This window comes from Lethenteron reissneri, chromosome 40 (assembly GCF_015708825.2).
Source record: "Lethenteron reissneri isolate LAM-NWPU_2019-01 chromosome 40, ASM1570882v1, whole genome shotgun sequence".
Classification (NCBI taxonomy): Eukaryota; Metazoa; Chordata; class Hyperoartia; order Petromyzontiformes; family Petromyzontidae; genus Lethenteron; species Lethenteron reissneri.
The window spans coordinates 5260150-5277139 of NC_083818.1; the positions used below are offsets into that span (position 1 = coordinate 5260150).

At 51.4% G+C, this 16990-nt stretch overlaps 1 protein-coding gene across 1 annotated transcript in view; it reads left to right on the top strand.

Moving 5' to 3' along the window:
- Positions 1-977: 977 nt before the first annotated feature.
- Positions 978-16990, top strand: part of LOC133352369 (hormone receptor 4-like) — a 98143-nt gene continuing 82130 nt past the window's right edge. The window contains exon 1 of the mRNA XM_061567963.1: positions 978-1392. The gene's annotated coding sequence lies outside the window, so the exon portion shown is untranslated. The remainder of the gene's footprint in view (positions 1393-16990) is intronic.

Sequence of the window (16990 nt, forward strand, 5' to 3'; positions counted from 1 at the left end):
ACTCACTCACCCACTCACTCACTCACTCACCCACCCACGTACTCAAACTCACGCACCCAACCCACTCACTCACCCACGCACCCACCCACGCGCCCACGCACCCAACCCAATCACTCACACAATCACTCACCCAGCCACCCACGCACTCACCCAGCCAGGCACCGACTCACACACCCAATCCACTCACTCACCCACGCACCCAGCCACGCACCGACTTACGCGCCCACCCACGCGCCCAACCCAATCACTCACCCAGCCACTCGCCCAATTACGCATCCGCCCAGCCAGCCGCACACACGCACAAAGTAGCTCGGTGGCTTGCTCACCCAGCCAGCCACCCGTTCAACCCACCCACTAAGGCATTTATTAATTCACTCGGCCAGCACACTCGCCCAATCATTCACTCAGCCACTCATGTATCCATGCACGCATTCACGCACATTCTTATAAACGCACCGAGTCACTCACTCCTACTACTAATATCTTAACCCCGCTCATTCACCCAACCATTCACCTACACACCTACTCGCCCACCGACTCGCTCATCCACTCTCCTAGTCACCCAGTTGCACCCTCATCCATTCACCCACACATTCGCTTTTTCATTCATCTCACCTATTCCCCCAGTGACTCACACAAACATTCATCGACTCGTATAAATCAATGCACGCATCCACTCGCTCTCTCACCCACCCATCGACTCCTTCACGAACAGACGCGCGCACCCAGCGCACTGCCAGTCGTACTCACCGGTATATTCATTCACCCATCCACACATTGATTCACACACACACCTCTCACGAATTGAATATTTCACGCACAATCTCACTTGCCCTCTCACCCACTGACTCACGCACTCGCCGCTTCACATTTTCACCCATCCACTCGTACCCACATTCACCCACCCACTCACTAATTCACTCACTCACAATAATCACCCTGTCGCATGCACTATCGCACGCATCCGTGATGCCACCCACTGACCATCTCGCCCATTCACCATCTCATTCACCATGTCGTTAACTGCCTCACCACCTCACAGCCGCACTTGATAACCACCCACCCAACGCTTAACCACTCACCATCTCACTCACCCACTCGCTCACTCGATTACCATCTCACTCACCCAGTAGCTTGACCGCTCACCATATCGCTCACACAGCAGCTTATTATCTCACCATCTCACTCATCCACTCCTTCGCTCATTCACTCATTCGCTCACCATCTCTCTCTCTCACACACACACAGGCTCGTTTTAATATGCTCACTATCGCACTCGCGGTCACACACCCGCGCGTTTCAGATCACGCAACACCACAACCACAGTGAAAATGCGACAACAGCATTAGCTGCCATCCATCCATCCGTCCATCCTCTCGGTGTCGTGCTAAGGTGAGTACTGTATAATGATGTGGTAGCAGTCTTTGCACCTCGTGATGATGACGACGAGGTTGGCTTCACCACGCTACACATGCAATGGCATCGCTATGAAGGAGTTACAGATGACGATTGATGCTGCAGTTATAGATCTGCCTGTGGATAGTCGCACATACTGACTCTCACCTCGTTATAGACGATGCTTAGGATGTTGCAGTTACAGATGATGTTAATGTTGACGGTGGGTAGTCACACAGACTGACTATTTTGGCAAATCGCCCGATGATGCCGGATGTAATTACCAGCGAAACGTCGTACCCGAACTGTAAACGTTGTGGATTTACTCTCCAACATACCGGTGGGCTGAAGTAGTATACTACACTATACACTACACTATGCGCTACACTACTGTATACTACACTATACACGATATTAGTAACTAATTGTCGCGTTGTTTACGTGACAAACCTTCCTGGCTGTGTCGGGTGGTGGAGGGTTACGACACATTCACACTTACGCGATTTAACCCGAAAAACGTAATTATGGAGACTGACTCTCACCTCGTTATGGATGATGTTTAGGATGGTGATGTTGCAGTTACAGATTTGAAAAACAAGGTCTTACCTCGCTCGACAACGGTGATCATAGGCTGTACGTTATAGACGTGGTCGTAATTGACTTTCACCTCGTTATAAATACCGACGAAGATGATGATGATGTTGGTCACTTGGTTATAGCTGCACAAGTATCGAACTCACCTCGTTAGTCATGATGATGACGAGCTTTCCCCTAATTCTACTATCACAGGTATCGCTGCGATAGTTAGTGGACTTTCACCTCGTTGTGGAATGCTGATTTATGATGGGCTGTTGGTTACCGTTGTGACAGTGATTGATCTTACATCGTTATGCGTAATGATGATGATGATGACGACGACCATGCGACTGACGATCGGATACACGTCTTAAAGATGATGATGATGGTGGTGGCAATGGATGATAGTGGTGGTGCTGGCGGTGATGGCAAAATATCTGTCTCTAAATGTTATTATGACGAAGCTTAATGACGATAATGTTGCTGGAGGCAACAGGTGCTCGTTAATGTCGCAATGATGGTGCTGGTGGTGCTGGTGGTGCTGGTGGTGCTGGTGGTGCTGGTGGTGCTGGTGGTGATGATTCTAAAACGGATGTCGATGACAGCGATGGTGACGACGGTGATGGTATTGTCGAGGTAAACCCGACAAAGGTTGCTGATTGCGCGATGGGCAATGTGACCGGCAATCGATGTGCTCGGAAAGAAGGGGCATTGCCCGAAACGTCGCTCATCGTACATTGTTTCCTAATTAAGACCACGCACCGCACGGCGTTACTCACGAACGCGTTGGGTTTGTTGTTGTCGCCGTTGTTGTTGTTGTTGCTGTGATAGTCAACAGCTTCTATGATGTATCACTTGGCGAACAGAATACGACTCGACATTAATTTCCCCCAATTAGTGGAACGCATCTCGATTGCTTGGTAGGACAAAAACAAAAATCCCACCCGAGCTTTAGTTGCTAGCCACTGTAAGCAGCGCGCTAATTAAACAGGGCTGCTTCAACAACACAAAAAAACATTAACACTTATATGGAATTATCGTTTTTCATGGAAAAAGAACGGATAATATGACACTAACGCGATAACAAATGTGTGTTAATAGCTTCAACAATAGTTTCCACTCCAATCTAGATTTGAAGCTTTCGTGACTGCAGGAATCCATACTCTTTGGTTCTTTCGGTGAAGTCACGTAGGTGGTAGAAAAATAATAATCGATCACTAATCGATTATTTTTCTACCTACGTAAGGAGTCTCCCACTGGTTCGCCATCGTTGTCAACGCGTGCCTGCAATCTTCTGCAGGTGGTCTCCAGCGCCCGGAGACGCAACATTGCTGGCGGTGTTGTCGCAAATTCTCATAAGCGTCAACGTTTTCATTTTTTTTAAAGCACCCTATATATACGCGGTCTGCATCGGTACGGCAAGCGGATGCGCTTCGAACGGACTGCGCCCTGGCATAGGAACGTGGAGTTTCCACCACTGGTGATGACCCCTCGACACGCCACGCCACGCTGTTTGGGGAGAAGTGGCTCGGGCGGGGGTGATGATGAGACCTCGACGCTTTGGATGGTGGATCTGTGGTTCTGCTGGGGACGAAATCTTGTGTGTGTGTGTGTGTGGGGAGCGGTGGTGTAGCGGTTAGCGCGCTGCAATACAAACCTGGCGACCCGGGTTCGGTTCCCGCTCAAACGGCCAACACCAGTGACGATTATCTGAACCGGTTCTGGGCCTCCCCTAGGTCGACTCGGCCTCAAATGAGTACCTGGTGCGGCGTGTAAACATTGTCACTGGGAATACGAAGGCGGTCGGGAGTGGTGTTGGCCACCCACTGCCTCGTGTGCCGTGCCGGCCTTCATAGGTGCTCGCTAACAGCACTTGCCCCAACAGTCTGTTAAGGTTACACGGAGATATTTGTCCTTTGTTTGTTGTGTATCTACACGTGCGTTGAACTTCTTTAGCACCGCACGCAGACGACCGTGCTAATCAGGGGTGCGGCGGGGGGAGGACAACGAACTTAACAGAACAAAAAAACTATTCTAAGAAAAAAGATGAGTGGTTTTCAAGATGAGTGGCTCCTTGGCCTTGGGTGCCCGCACACCCTGGGGGTGCAAGATGCCCTCTCCGTGAGTGTGAGATGCCCTCTCTGGGGGTGAGAGATGCCCTCTCTGGGGGTGTGAGATGCCCTCTCTGTGTGAGATGCCCTCTCTGTGGGTGTGAGATGCCCTGTCTGGGAGTGTGAGATGCCCTCTCTGGGAGTGTGAGATGCCCTCTCTGGGGATGAGAGATGTCCTCTCTGGGGGTGTGAGATGTCCTCTCTGGGGGTGTGAGATGCCCTCTCTGGGGGTGAGAGATGCCCTGTCTGTGGGTGTGAGATGCTCTCTCTGTGGGTGTGAGATGCCCTCTCTGGGGGTGTGAGATGCCCTCTCTGGGGGTGCGAGGTGCCCTCTCTGGGAGTGTGAGATGCCCTCTTTGGGGGTGTGAGATGCCCTCTCTGGGGGTGTGAGATGCCCTGTCTGGGGGTGTGAGATGCCCTCTCTGGGGGTGTGAGATGCCCTGTCTGTGGGTGTGAGACGCCCTCTCTGGGGGTGTGAGACGCCCTCTCTGGGGGTGTGAGATGCCCTCTCTGGGGGTGAGAGATGTCCTGTCTGGGGGTGCGAGATGCCCTGTCTGTGGGTGTGAGATGCCCTGTCTGGGGGTGTGAGATGCCCTTTCTGTGGGTGAGAGATGCCCTGTCTGGGGGTGTGAGATGCCCTGTCTGGGGGTGTGAGATGCCCTCTCTGGGGGTGTGAGATGCCCTCTCTGGGGGTGAGAGATGTCCTGTCTGGGGGTGCGAGATGCCCTGTCTGTGGGTGTGAGATGCCCTGTCTGGGGGTGTGAGATGCCCTTTCTGTGGGTGAGAGATGCCCTGTCTGGGGGTGTGAGATGCCCTGTCTGGGGGTGTGAGATGCCCTTTCTGTGGGTAAAAGATGCCGTGTCTGGGGGTGTGAGATGCCCTGTCTGGGGGTGTGAGATGCCCTCTCTTGGGGTGTGAGATGCCCTCTCTGGGGGTGAGAGATGCCCTCTGTGGGGGTGTGAGATGCCTTCTCTGGGGGTGTGAGATGCCCTCTCTGGGGGTGAGAGATGCCCTCTGTGGGGGTGTGAGATGCCCTCTCTGTGGGTGTGAGATGCCCTCTCTGGGGGTGAGAGATGCCCTCTGTGGGGGTGTGAGATGCCCTCTCTGGGGGTGTGAGATGCCCTCTCTGGGGGTGTGAGATGCCCTCTCTGGGGGTGTGAGATGCCCTGTCTGGGGGTGGGAGATGCCCTCTCTGGGGGGTGTGAGATGCCCTCTCTGGGGGTGAGAGATGCCCTCTGTGGGGGTGTGAGATGCCCTCTCTGGGGGTGAGAGATGCCCTCTGTGGGGGTGTGAGATGCCTTCTCTGGGGGTGTGAGATGCCCTGTCTGTGGGTGTGAGATGCCCTCTTTGGGGGTGTGAGATGCCCTCTCTGGGGGTGTGAGATGCCCTGTCTGGGGGTGTGAGATGCCCTCTCTGGGGGTGAGAGATGCCCTCTGTGGGGGTGTGAGATGCCCTCTCTGGGGGTGTGAGATGCCCTCTCTGGGGGTGTGAGATGCCCTCTCTGGGGTGTGAGATGCCCTGTCTGGGGGTGGGAGATGCCCTCTCTGGGGGGTGTGAGATGCCCTCTCTGGGGGTGAGAGATGCCCTCTGTGGTGGTGTGAGATGCCCTCTCTGGGGGTGAGAGATGCCCTCTGTGGGGGTGTTAGATGCCCTCTCTGGGGGTGTGAGATGCCCTGTCTGTGGGTGTGAGATGCCCTCTTTGGGGGTGTGAGATGCCCTCTCTGGGGGTGTGAGATGCCCTCTCTGGGGGTGTGAGATGCCCTCTCTGGGGGTGAGAGATGCCCTCTCTGGGGGTGTGAGATGCCCTGTCTGGGGGTGTGAGGTGCCCTCTCTGGGGGTGTGAGATGCCCTCTCTGGGGGTGTGAGATGCCCTGTCTGGGGGTGTGAGATGCCCTCTCTGGGGGTGTGAGATGCCATCTCTGGGGGTGAGAGATGCCCTCTCTGGGGATGCGAGACATGGCCAGATGTTTGTTTTTAGGTCAACCATCGAAACACGCAAATTAATTACGGGCACCTACGTTCAACTACTTTGTTTCATCAAACCTATGTACTTATTAATATTATACATTTTTTTGTTTACGATTAAGAACCAAAGCGGGGGGGGGGAGGGGGGCAAGGCAACAGTAAATGTTAAGAACCGTTGATCAAGATTATCTAAAAGTGCCTCGATCGCAGGGGCTTCGTCATATCGGAAGTAAGAGCGTTCCAGACGGCCGCACAAGCGCATCTGTAAGCGCGCGATGCGGTGACCGCCTTTGTTCGACCGCCAAGCCAAAAGCCGCTGCGGCGAGGATGATCGGTGTGTTTTATTCTCATTGACGAGATCGGCAAGGTAATTGTGGCTCATTTGTAGCGAGCGCTTTTGTGTGTGCGTGTTTGTGTTGTGTGCGCGCAATTAGTGCGACCTTACAAAGGCAGTCGTTCGGCAAGCGGAAGCCAATGCAGCTGAGCGAGCACTGGAGGAACACGTTGTCGGATCTGGTGCACGTGGTCGATTTTATCTCTCGGTTGAGATCCAGAAACAGGAGAACGACGTCACAGTGAAGTTTGATTTTGAATTTGATATTTTGCGTTTTCTTTAGATCGCACACCTCCTGGCTCTGACACTCCTCATCCCCGATCACTCCCTCCCATCCCGTCCCGTCCCGTCCATCCATCATCCCTCCCTCCCTTTCTCCCCTCCCTCCATCATCCCTCCCTCCCCTCCCTCCATCATCCCTCCCCTCCCTCCCTCCATCATCCCTCCCTCCCTTTCTACCCTCCCTACATCATCCCTCCCTCCCTCCCCTCCCTCCATCATCCTTCCCTCCCTTTCTACCCTCCCTACATCATCCCTCCCTCCCCTCCCTCTATCATCCCTCCCCCCTTTCTCCCCTCCCTACATCATCCCTCCCTCCATCATTCCTCCCTCCATCCTTCCATCATCCCTCCCTCCCTCCCATCCCTCCATCCATCCTCATCCTCCCTCCCCTTTCTCCATCCTCCTTCCCTTTTCATCCTCGCAGACAGCGGCCTGACAGCCACCACACGCATCAGAACATCCACAGCGACTTGCCCGATGAAGCACCACCTCCACTTCACGAATGAAACCGTTAACGACAAATGCCACTGCAGTCGTGCGATCGTCGACATGCAACCCAAAGCATGGATCCGCATCGTAAACATGACACAGAGACCCATAGAGATACACGGAGGCTCATCGAGATATACATTAAAGACAAGCCACAAAAGTGCGATTGTGGGCCATGATTGTGGGCCATGCTTGTGGGCCATGATTGTGGGCCATGATTGTGGGCCATGCTTGTGGGCCATGATTGTGGGCCATGATTGTGGGCCATGCTTGTGGGCCATGATTGTGTGCCATGATTGTAGGCCATGATTGTGGGCCATGATTGTGGGCCATGATTGTGGGCCATGCTTGTGGGCCATGATTGTGGGCCATGATTGTGGGCCATGATTGTGGGCCATGCTTGTGGGCCATGCGCTCCTTCAACGGAGCAGAATCGTTCCATTGTGGAAATGCAAACCGAACTATGGACCATAACGGCGACACGACACGGACTCTCTGTCTGCCGAAGCCCTCTCGTCGTGACCACCAGCAGCAGCAGCAGACCTCGACACTGACATTCATCTCCTGGGCCGAGTGCCATTTTATACGCGAGAATATAATCTTTAAGAGGTCCATTGTGGGCCCCCTCGTTTTACGAGACGGCCGGGACGTGCAGACACAACGGACAGAGATGGCGAATGCTCCTAACCCGGGGCTGTGTGGGAAGCGTTAACAGCGCTTGTAAAATGCCCCCAACAAAGGCTGCAGGTGTAATTGTTAAATTTGTCTGCAGTGTGTGTGTGAAGTGGCTGCCGTCATCTTACCCGCTCGCCATCTCACTCACCCAGTCGCTCACCGTCTCACTCACCCAGTCGCTCACCGTCTCACTCACCCAGTCGCTCACCATCTCACTCACCCAGTCACTCACCCAGTCGCTCACCATTTCACTCACCCAGTCACTCACCCAGTCGCTCACCATCTCACTCACCCAGTCGCTCGCCATCTCATTCACCCAGTCACTCACCCAGTCGCTCACCATCTCACTCACCCAGTAGTGAACCACTCACTCTCACACACACACTCACTCACCATCTCACTCATACACACACACTCACCATCTCACTCTCACACACACACACTCACCATCTCACCCTCACACACACTCACTCACCATCTCACACACACTCACTCACCATCTCATCCTCACACACACACACTCACCATCTCACTCTCACACACACTCACTCACCATCTCACCCTCACACACACTCACTCACCATCTCACCCTCACACACACTCACTCACCATCTCACACACACACACACTCACCATCTCACTCACCCAATAGTGAACCACTCACTCTCACACACACACTCACTGACCATCTCACCCTCGCAAATACACACTCTCTCACCATCTCACTCACCCAGTCACTCACCCAGTCGCTCACCATCTCACTCACCCAGTAGCAGGGGCGGTTTCTTCATTAGGGCGATTGGGCGACGTACCCGGCCGGGTACAGGTAGCCGGGTATCGGGTAGGGTACGGGTATCGGGTACCCGGTTGCGACCTTTGGCTTGATGGGAGCCCTCGAACAATAGACTGCCGGGGGACACAGATAGAACGACAGATCAAGTTCTTGATGGGAGTCATCGAACAGTGAACTGGTGATCGACAATAAGAAACAGACCAGTCACTGAGTGGAGTTCTCAGGCAACAGGCTGATGATGGACAATGACAGAAAGACAGATCAGGCCACGGTTGCATATTTAAATAACCGACCAGCAGACTGGTCTCTGATGCGGTTGCTTTGATGAAAGGCTAATGATGATGTCTCCAATGGCGGCGTCTCTAGACAACAGACGCTATTAAACTACGACATATTTTTTATCTTTATTTTACAGGTATGTGTAGCTTTTTCAGGAAGCGACATGGCTGTCACAAATGATAGCTCAACGAAGTGGCTTATCATCATCACGTGGACATTTATAGCAGCCAAATACGATATCGGTGTGGGTATTTGCGTAGACGTGTTTGTGTGTGTCCGTGTTGGCACAGTAAGGGGGCACAGGTGGTGCATCAGCCAGTCATCTCGGTCATCTCAGTCAGTCGACCCATGGCACCTGGGTCTGCCAGCGGGTGTTCGACACTTCAGGTGGCCTCAAGGTGCACATGGCCTGGCACAAGCGTCGTGGTGACGTCACCGCCACTTAGTGGCGAATTGCGGTTGTTGTGTATCTGTGGGGAGCGGTAGTGTAGCGGTTAGCGCTACGCTGCGCTCCGAACCTGGCGACCCGAGTTCGATTTCCGCTCACGACCAACACCGGTGACGATTATCTGAACCGGTTCTGGGCCTCCCCTAGGTCGACTCGGCCTCAAATGAGTACCTGGTGCGATGAGTTAAGCATCGCCAATGGGGAGACAAAGGCGGCCGGGCGTGGTGTTGACCACCCACCCCCTCGTGTGCCGTGCCGGCCTTCATAGGTGCTCGCTAAAAGCACTTGCCCCTACAGTGTGTTACAGGCTATACGGGGGATCTTTGTCTTTTAATCTGCGCGTGGTGCTGGCCACCCACCCCCTCGTGTGCCGTGCCGGCCTTCATAGCCGCTCGCCAACAGCACTTGCCCCTACAGTCTGTTAATGCTACAGGGAGATCTTTGTCTTTCTACACATGTATGTGCGCTATGTATTGCACGCTTTACTTCTTTCACACCGTACGTAGCCAACCGTGCGAATCGGAGTTGCGGGGGAAGGACAACAAACTGAACGCAAAAAGCAGTTCCGAAGAAGTGAGTTCGTCGATCTAGATGATGATTTAAAAGCGCACAGCGGCTTCCTAATAGCGGAACGGAAGAGCGTTCCAGACGGCCGCAGAAGCGCAATCCGAATGCGATGCGAGGAGGGTGACTGGAGGTCACGTGGTGGTTTGAGCTCCTTGACGAAACCAGCGAGGTTCGAATCTCGCTCGCGGCCAACACCGGTGACAAATTATCTGAACCGGTCCTGCGGCTCCACTAGGTCGACTCAGCCTCTAAATTGAGTACGTGGTTTCGGTGTGTTAAAACATCGCCACTGAGGAGACAAAGGCAGCCGGGCGTGGTGTTTGCAACCCACCCACCCACTCGTATGCCGTATCGCCCTTCATAAGTGCTCGCGAACAGCACTTGCCCGAACAGTCTGTAAAGGTTTTATGGTGTGTGTGTGTTGGCTGTGTATCACAGGGCTGTGGTGACGCAGTCACGCTGCGTACATGGCCGCTCCCTGCCGGGCTTTAGCGTGTAAGCGTGACAGACAGGGAGACGGGAACAGAGAGAGACACGTGGAGAGAGACAGATACATTGTAGTTGGGAGGGGGCAGAGAGGCGGGGGTAGAGACACGCGCACAGGGAGACAGGGACAGAGGGCGCCTCTTCCAGGGTGACTGGGATAGGAAGATTGACACGTGGAGACAGACAGACACAGAGAGACACTGAGACACGTGGAGACACGAGGAAAGAGACCGAGAGACACTGAGACACGTGGAGACAGACAGACAGAGAGAGACACTGAGACACGTGGAGACAGACAGACACAGAGAGACACCGAGACACGTGGAGACAGACAGAGAGACATTGAGACACGTGGAGACAGAGAGACAGACAGAGAGAGATACAGAGACACGTGGAGACAGACAGACAGAGAGAGACACTGAGACACGTGGAGACAGACTGAGAGAGAGACACTGAGACACGTGGAGACAGACAGACAGAGAGAGACACTGAGACACGTGGAGACAGACAGACACAGAGAGACACCGAGACACGTGGAGACAGACAGAGATACATTGAGACACGTGGAGACAGAGAGACAGACAGAGAGAGATACAGAGACACGTGGAGACAGACAGAGAGAGAGACACTGAGACACGTGGGGACAGACAGACAGAGAGAGAGAGAGACACTGAGACACGTGAAGACAGACAGACAGAGAGAGAGAGGCACTGAGACACGTGGAGACAGACAGAGAGAGAGAGAGACACTGAGACACGTGAAGACAGACAAACAAGAGCGAGAGAGGCACTGAGACACGTGGAGACAGACAGACACAGAGAGACACCGAGACACGTGGAGACAGACAGAGAGACAGCTTGAGAGACGTGGAGACAGAGAGACAGACAGAGAGAGATACAGAGACACGTGGAGACAGACTGAGAGACGTGGAGACACTGAGACACGTGGAGACAGACAGACAGAGAGAGACACCGAGACACGTGGAGACAGACAGAGAGAGAGACAGACTGAGACACGTGGAGACAGACAGCCAAGAGCGAGAGAGACACTGAGACACGTGGAGACAGACAGAGAGAGAGACACTGAGACACGTAGAGACAGACAGACAGAGAGAGACACCGATACACGTGGAGACAGACAGAGAGAGAGAGAGACACTGAGACACGTGAAGACAGACAGCCAAGAGCGAGAGAGACACTGAGACACGTGGAGACAGACTGAGAGACGTGGAGACAGACTGAGACACGTGGAGACAGACAGACAGAGAGACAGACAGAGAGACGTGGAGACAGACTGAGACACGTGGAGACAGACAGACAGAGAGAGACACCGAGACACGTGGAGACAGACAGAGAGAGAGACACTAAGATACGTGGAGACAGACAGACAGAGAGAGACACTGAGACACGTGGAGACAGACAGAGAGAGAGAGACACCGAGACACGTGGAGACAGACAGACAGAGAGAGACACCGAGACACGTGGAGACAGACAGAGAGACGTGGAGAGACACTGAGACACGTGGAGACAGACAGACAGAGAGAGACACTGAGACACGTGGAGACAGACAGAGACACGTGGAGACAGACAGAGAAGAGCCAGACAGCGAGGCAGGGTCGCTATCACGCCGGGCTGTGCACCGAGATTCGTGCTGTCACCTGAATTGGAGTTATTGCCGTGACGTCCTTGTTCTAGCAGAGAACGTGGTACACGAGGAGAAATCATCTCGCGTGTTTCTTGGTTCTATGGAGCTGGACCGGACCCTAGGTTAACTCGGCATAAAATTTGCACTTACAACGTCACTGGATATCCGGTACTGGTGTGGTCAGTTCTCGTTGTTATAACCGCCGTAGTATTAAAACATGTTCATCATACTCTTAGGTTTTTTCGGTAAAGTCACGTAGGTAAAAAATGTAAATGAATAAAAGTTAAATTAAAAAAATTAAAAATTCACGACGTTTCGGAAGCAACACAAGCCTCCGTCTTCAGGTGGAACCGTCACAGCTACGACAGCTGTATCAAGTAAATGAGAGATCACAAGAAATACTATATATACGGGGTAGTATTTCTTGTGATCTCTCATTTACTTGATACAGCTGTCGTAGCTGTGACGGTTCCACCTGAAGACGGAGGCTTGTGTTGCTTCCGTAACGTCGTGAATTTTTTAATTTGTTTTATTTTACTTTTATTAATTTAAATTTTTTACCTACGTGACTTTACAGAAAAAACCTAAGAGTATGAATCCTTGCAGTCACGAAAGCTTCAAATCTAGAATCATGTTCATCATAATAACAATTGTCGTCATCATCATCATGTCTTCAGCCACCATAATGATTCCTTCATCATCATATCTTTACCATCATCTCCTGCCGCAGTATTGTCATCACCACCACCTTATAACCCACATCATCAATTAATCATCATTGTCATCTTAACCATTATCTATCATAATAATGAATCATCACTTGAACCAACACAATCATTAATTGTTCATCATCCAACATCATCATCACCTTGACCACAACAATACCAACAATATATTCTTGGTTCTTTCGGTAAAGTCACGTAGAAGGGAGACAGCGTCTCCCCGACAGACCTGGTCTTCACCTGAGGACGGCTGCTTGCATTGTGGCCGAAACGTCGTGAGTATTATTTTATTATGTTAATTTTTATTATTTTATTATTTCCATTCTACGTGACTTGACCGAAAGAACCAAGAAGATGAATCCCTGCAGTCACGAAAAGCTTTAAATCGAGAATTATTTTATTATGTTTTATTTTTATTATTTTATTATGTCCCTTCTACGTGACTTTACCGAAAGAACCAAGAAGATGAATCCCTGCAGTCACGAAAGCTTTAAATCGAAAAATAACAACAATAATCACCGTTTGCCATTCATCATCACCATCACATCGTGTTGACAAATGTCTATGCTCCGTGTCTTCACGAACCCCTCACTCACCAGCGCGGTGAAGTATGGTCAAAATATCACAAAGCCCAAAATGGGTTGTGGAGGAAGGGGGTTGGTTGGGGGGGGGCTGCGTGGGGTGGGAATGGGCTCTCATCCAGCAGTGGAGCGACGATGTTCTGCGCGTGCACTCGCAATGACGCGGGTGTCCACATTTCACTTGCGAAAGAGGATCATGGATCTGAATGGGTCGTAACCCGGATAAATAAAGAACATCGATCACTCTATCAGTTAATCGATGCGGTTGGGTTTGAAGGTCACGCATTGACCAACGTGTTGATCACAGACCTGTAATATTTTTAAATACCGGCTTGGAAATAATAAAAATAAACATCTCCTTGCATGGCGCATTGAGGTGGAGTTCACGATGACGAGAAGATTCATCATCGTCAGGCATGATCGATCCACTGCTGGATGAATTCCTCCCCCGAGACGCTGCCATATATCACGACCCCGTGATTTAAACATCCACTCACCACCCCAGCATGACGTGAATTGAAAACGAAACAATTTTTTTTATTTTATTTTACCGGGTTAAGTCCCACTCGGCTATAGGGCTTTGTTTTCAGAGGCGACCTGGCCACAAATGATAGCTCAACGAAGTGGCTTATCATCGTGTGGACATTTATAGCAGCAGTCGAATACTCTGAACGCGTGATGTTGTTGATTCTAAATGTGGGAGCGCAAAAGGACCCGGAGAAAAATCCACTCGACCACGGGGAGAGAGAGACACGCAAACTCCAAATATACAGCAGGCGTCAGGGTCGGGATCAAACCCACGACCTCCTGTATACCAGGCGAGGTGGTTAACAATTTACCACCGAGAGAGAGAGAAACATGCAAACTCCAAATATACAGCAACAGGCGTCAGGGTCTGGATCGAACCCACGACCTCCTGTATATCAGGCGAGGCAGTTAACATCTCACCACGGGGAGAGAGAGGGAGAGACGCAAACTCCAAATATACAGCAACAGGCGTCGGGATCGAACCCACGTTCTCCTGTAGACCAGGCGAGGTAGTTAACATCTCACCACTGGGAGAGAGAGGGAAAGACGCAAACTCCAAATATACAGCAGCAGGCGTCGGGGTCGGGATCGAACCGTCGTTCTCCTGTAGACCAGGCGAGGTAGTAAACATCTCACCACCGTCGGTAGACGTCCTCTGGGTTGGTGTTCCATCCCTTTGACTGTCACTCCATCGCTCGTCTCGGTCACCGGCCACCGTCCCCCACCAACTTTCCGAAACACGTTCCTTCGGAGTGGGCAGGTAGGAACTTGGTCGGACAGCGCATTCGTGCACGACAGAGAGCTCGCGGTCACGTGACGCACTTCAACCAATCCGGGAGCGTACACGTTTGGGAGGGGCTATGCACGACAGACAAATAATGCCTGGTGGGCAGTGTGGAACTGTTGTTCCTACCTGTATTAATGCATTATTTGGCGACGGCTGCAGCGTTGGTGGTGACGGCGCACGAGTACAATTAGCAACGACGACAAGAACAAACACCGTTCGTCAATGACGGTGAAACATAGGATAGGCTTAGCCCTTTCCGGCAATCATACGGGAGGTGTGAAGATGTTCAAACACCACGTAGATTACACCTGTTGCAAGGAATCAAGTTGGCACTAACACCACACGTTTCTTGTTAAAACATGCAAAAACGAAGTACTTTGCTCATAATATTAAACATCATAACGTTCTAATTGTTTTTGAAACTGATTGGCCTACACCAGAGACGGCCTCTTTCTTGGCCTTGTGTCTGCACCGGCGTTAGACGTCAGATAACGCCAAAAGGCGAACGGCACAAAGGCAATGAAAATGTCAAATAATTAATAGCTCGGTTGGGCCAATTTAAAAAAAAAATCTATTTTAATGTTTTACTTATTGCGCTCGTGCAGCCTGGAAAGCCGCCTCGCCGAGTCCTCACGACCCTCTGTCACGGGGGGGCCCTGCCAAGTTTTCGCAGCAGGCGGGTCGCCAAGTCGCTTTCCCATCATCCCAAATGAGTCATTTCCAGGTTACTTTTTCAGCAGTGGGACGTTTTGGTCAATTGCCAGTTGCCCCCAAAAATGTAGTTTTTTCTAGCTCGGGGAGAAAAGTGGAGGACAAAGAAGAATCCCATGGGCAACAGCGGGGGGGGGGGGGGGGGGGGATGACACACAAATTCCACGCAGAAAAGACACCCGAGTCTGGAATGGAAGCCCAGGAATGTTCTTGCTGTGATGCACGCACAGGTCGCTGCTACAGTACCACTTGCACCAGAGGTCGCAATCGGGTACCCGATACCCGTACCTTACCCGATACTCGGCTACCCGTACCCGGCCGAGTACGGGTACCCGTTTGCGACCCTGGTGCGGCCGGGTACGGGTAGGCCGTGAGTCACTGGTGAGTAACCGTTTGCCACTCATTTCCCAACGTCTTGTCTCTTCTCACAATTCAAGTTCCTAGAATTAACCCACCCGCGCCTGCAACATGGCTTCATACCAGAGGTCGCAATCGGGTACCCGTACCCTACCCGATACCCGGCCGGGTACGGGTAACCGGGTATCGGGTAGGGTACGGGTACCCGATTGCGACCCTGGTACGGCCGGGTACGGGTAAGGAATCAAAACCCGTTTGCGACCTCTGACTTGCACCACCCTACCGCCCTTTAACACGACGTTAAGTTGCGTGCAGATGCTTGCCCGCGGTAAATCCAAATTGTATTTCATTTGCGTTAACGAGTTGAATACTCTGACGGGAGCAAGAAGCACCACACCGGCCAAATAAGAACATTTACGGACTTGTATATCGCGAAAAATAATCCACCCATCGCCCGGGAACGCTCTCTCATTGCCACTTGGGGTGACTCATTTAAAAAAGAACTTCAGAATCTTTGTTTACACTGGGGAAATCCGATGAGCTATGAAGCTAATTTTTATAGATGTCCAGTAGGGACATGAGGTAAGAACGTTACAACAAACAGTAAAAAAACACGATAGGAGTGCAAAATACAAGAAATGTTAACAAACCCCCCCCCAAAAAAACATACAAAATTAACTAAATACATCCCCATCGTATCGGGCAAAGCTTACGGAGGCATTCACTTTTTTCCAGAAGTGACCTGGCCACAAATGATAGCCCAAAGAAGTGGGTTATCATCATCGTGCGGGGATATACAGCAGCCAAATACTCTCAACGCACTGATATTCTTGGGTCTTTTGGTAAAGTCACGTAGATAGGTTCAAAGAAAATAACAAAAAAAGAACAAAAAACTACGACGTTTCGATCGCAACACAAGCGATCGTCTAAACGTACGTTGACTCTAATTGTGTGTGTGTGTGTGGGGGGGGGGGTTACAAAAATAACAGGAGGACCCGGAGAGAGAAAAATCCACGAGCAAACGAGAGGAGAAAGAGACAAACACGTAAACTCCAAATATACATACTCTTAGGTTTTTTCGGCAAAGTCACGTAGGTAAAAAATAAATAAGAAAAATAATATACATATTTATATTATTATATTATAATTCTATTATTATTTCTATTTTTATTATTATTTATTTTTTACCTACGTGACTTTACCGAAAAAAAACCAAAGAGTATGAATCCTTGCAGTCACGAAAGCTTCAAATCTAGAATC